This window comes from Cupressus sempervirens, chromosome 5 (genome assembly GCF_028749045.1).
Source record: "Cupressus sempervirens isolate cs-2001-9-10 chromosome 5, ASM2874904v1, whole genome shotgun sequence".
NCBI classification, from domain to species: Eukaryota; Viridiplantae; Streptophyta; class Pinopsida; order Cupressales; family Cupressaceae; genus Cupressus; species Cupressus sempervirens.
This window is the reverse complement of record NC_143122.1, coordinates 235,402,588-235,406,105: the sequence shown is the minus strand read 5'-3', so window position 1 is coordinate 235,406,105 and position 3,518 is coordinate 235,402,588. Positions and strand designations below refer to the sequence as shown.

At 35.6% G+C, this 3,518-nt stretch overlaps 1 pseudogene; it reads right to left on the bottom strand.

Annotated features, from left to right (window-relative positions):
• Positions 1-734: 734 nt before the first annotated feature.
• LOC149555350 (putative receptor-like protein kinase At1g11050 pseudogene) lies at positions 735-1,829 on the bottom strand (annotated as a pseudogene).
• Positions 1,830-3,518: the final 1,689 nt, after the last annotated feature.

Below are 3,518 nucleotides of genomic sequence, written 5' to 3'. Positions count from 1 at the left end.
CTAAAAATATTAAATAGTTATGTTATTATTAACTAACATATTTGAATTAGTATTAGAAATATAACCTTTTTAGCAAATATCAAATACAAATTGATTTCGTTCCTACATGCACCGTGAATAAAACTATACATTACATCTGCTGGAGGTAAGCTGCCAAACAATACACGTGCCTTGTTTGTGGATATCAAAGTAAGTTGTAAGCCTTTTAAAGATTGTTAAAGCAATGAAGGATAGAGTGTTTTCTTGTCTGCACTTTGTATATTCTATTGATTTCATTTCTAGTATGGGTTGTACTTTTCTTTCAAACATGAATATCGGTTGTACTTATGTACTGTATATTGATTTGACATTTTTACCAAATTTTTGAAATAAAGAAATTAATAAAAAATTGAGCGTAATTTCTAAGACCCAATCACAAAAAAGAAGTTCTCCTATAAAAATGAAATAAGAAATAAATGGCGACACAAACATTAGAAATACTATGAAAATAAAAATTATAAAATGCAAACTAATGTAAAAAGTGCAATTGAAAACATCAGTTCCCACCTATTATAGGTAGGACTAATGAAGAATACTGCATTTCTTAGCAGCTCATTTCTCTCTTAGAAACACCAAGGATATCGACATCTCTGCTGAGATGTTTCCATAAAAAACATGACCACCAAGGAATAAACAATTCATGTTACGAGCGTCGCCTATCTTCCAATGACGGATGAGTTGAAGAAAGGATAACTCTATATAACGCTGAGAAACGCCTTTCCATTGTTCGCCGCTCTGTGATTTGCTACTGGCAAAGGCTTTTCTGGTATTGCGGGAATGACAGCCTCGCCCTCCAACATCTTCAATGCCTCTGCCATGCTCGGCCTTAAAGCCAGATTAACGTGAGTACACAAAATACCCACCTTAACAAATCTATCCATTACTTTCACCTCTTCACTCTCGTGCATTCTCCAATCTATCAATTCAACTACTCTACTCGCTTCCAGGAGCTTCCATGCCCAATCAGTAATAAGGTATTCAGTCGAACATTCCACAGAGATATCCAGAGCCCTTCTGCCGCTCCTGATTTCCAACAACACAACTCCAAAGCTATACACATCACTCTGATCTGTAAGAATTCCATACAGAGCATACTCCAGCACCAAATACCCACGCGTCCCGCTTATTTTTGACACGAGATACGATTCCCCTTCACTTGCCATCCTCGCCAGCCCAAAATCAGCAACACAGGCATTCTTGTCCTCATCCAGCAAAATGTTATAGGCCTTTATATCTCTATGATAAATCGTTGGCTGAATGCAGTAATGCAGATGACATAACCCCTTTGCAATCCCAATTATAATCTTCTTTCTTTGCCCCCACGTCAGCGTTCTCCCGGCGGCGTTTCTAAAAATGTGTTGATCGAGGCTGCCATTGGCGAGGTAATCGTAAACGAGAAACTGCTGGAACCCCTCTTTGTCGTCACCGCCAATGCGAAAACCTCGCAGAGCCACCAAATTCCGGTGGCGAAAGCTACTCTGAATCTCCACCTCGTTCCAGAAATCTGCATTTTGTTTGGCAGAGCACTTCTTCATTCTCTTCACGGCAATCATCCGACCGTCGGGAAATTTTGCCTTGTACACCATTCCAAAACTCCCCTGCCCGGTTAAATTCGCGCAACTGAAATCATTCGTGGCTTTCTTGATTTCCCCTTCATTGAACCACACAACGCCCATCTTGGGTTTCACGGCGTTGATCAGAAGGCTTTTCTTCAATAATCTCTTAAAATGCCTCTGTTTCATCCTCGCCCTCCACCAGTAACTAACGATTCGTATAATGCTCATAGCCATGGCGGCGCCTACATCACCATGATCTTGCAATGGTCGAGAATACAGCTGGCTTAATGATGGGTAAAACAGCCTGTGCCAACATCACCATGAACGCCTCCATTTTCATTGACATTTTCCACTGAGAATGTTGTCGCTATATTATAGAAGGTAGCTATATAAAGTTGCTACAACTCTTAATCGAGTCCAAAAATGCCCTTTCATGTTTGTAGTTTCGTCTTGGATGCTCAGAATTATCCCCGATTTTGTTCTGAATGGAGCATCGCGATTAAATAGGACAAGGTATCGTAGCAATATATTGGAATGTTGGGCTTCTACGGACAAGTGTTCTTCGCTTTTCAAGATTGATCAATGATCGTGTTGACCATATTAATGGATGGTAGCCACCGATTCTATAGAGACAGAATTTGTTGGCGTTGAAATGGCGTTTGGAGTATTATACAGAAAAGGGAAGCTTACGTATTCTCTGTTGACTGAGGTTGGAAGATTAGTTGAATTGTAACCCAGCCACACGTCCTTCTAGAAAGGACATACATGGAACCAATATTTTATTTTAGATTGAAATAAATAAAACTATATATTCTGTGGCGAATAGCAAGTATTTTAGATTGAAATAAATAAAACTATATATTCTGTGGCGAATTGCAAGGAGGCAAAACACAATTACTTTGCATCCATGCTTGAGATATAAATCTATTTAATTAATTGGATATGAAAAAAGGAGTAAGTGAATAAAATGCAAATGTAGGATTTGATTTGGACATTTGTGACTAAAACATGAGGTGAGTTGGTGACTACGTTTCATGAATTCAAAATTTATATGTGAATATGGCTCACTAAGACTTCTTTACTCAGCTTTTAAGTTTTTCTAATGTGGATTTGATTTTAACTATTTGTGGTTTTTTTTCCATCTTTTTAATGTATAATTAATTTTTATAAAATTTCAATTAGTATATATAACTTAGTGTGAGTTTTTTCAATTGTTAAATTTGTCTATTTCAAAATATACAATGTTCTTATTGTCTATTGTTAATTATATAAATGTCTAATTGTTCTTAATTAGTAGTTGCACGCTTTTGTACTTTTACAATAATAAGTAGATAGGTGCTTGTTAAAAAAATTTATTGATAGGTATTTGATAACTTCAAAATATAACCTCATGTACTAAATCAAATTATAAATTATTTTTAACTAAAAAAAGTATTTAACAAAATATTTTAAATAGAGGGAAAATATTTTTTTTTAATATTCAATTTATAACATATGAATATAATTATATTTTTTTAAATCTCCACTAAAACAAAAATGTTATGAAAATCAATTGGAGAAATAAAAATAAAAATATTTAAAAAATTAGCAACCCATTTACATCCTCCCAAAAATATCCTATTGCCTAGATGAATTATAAAAACTAAAAATCAATATTTAATAATAATAAATAGAAATTGTCATCAAACGCAATGGTGAGTTCGAAGGGGTCGATGGAAGGGCAACATGACGATGCTGGTTCGAATGTGAAATTACCAAGTGGGAAAAATAGTGATGGTGAGCACGATGCTATATGTCCAAAGGAATTTGCAAGGGTGTCTTACCTTGCTACAAGCTTTATTACTAATAGTATTATGTTCCTAGAATCTCTAGGTGTTTCCTCTGAATCTTCCTTGAAGCATGGTATTGTGGTGACTCCGCCTA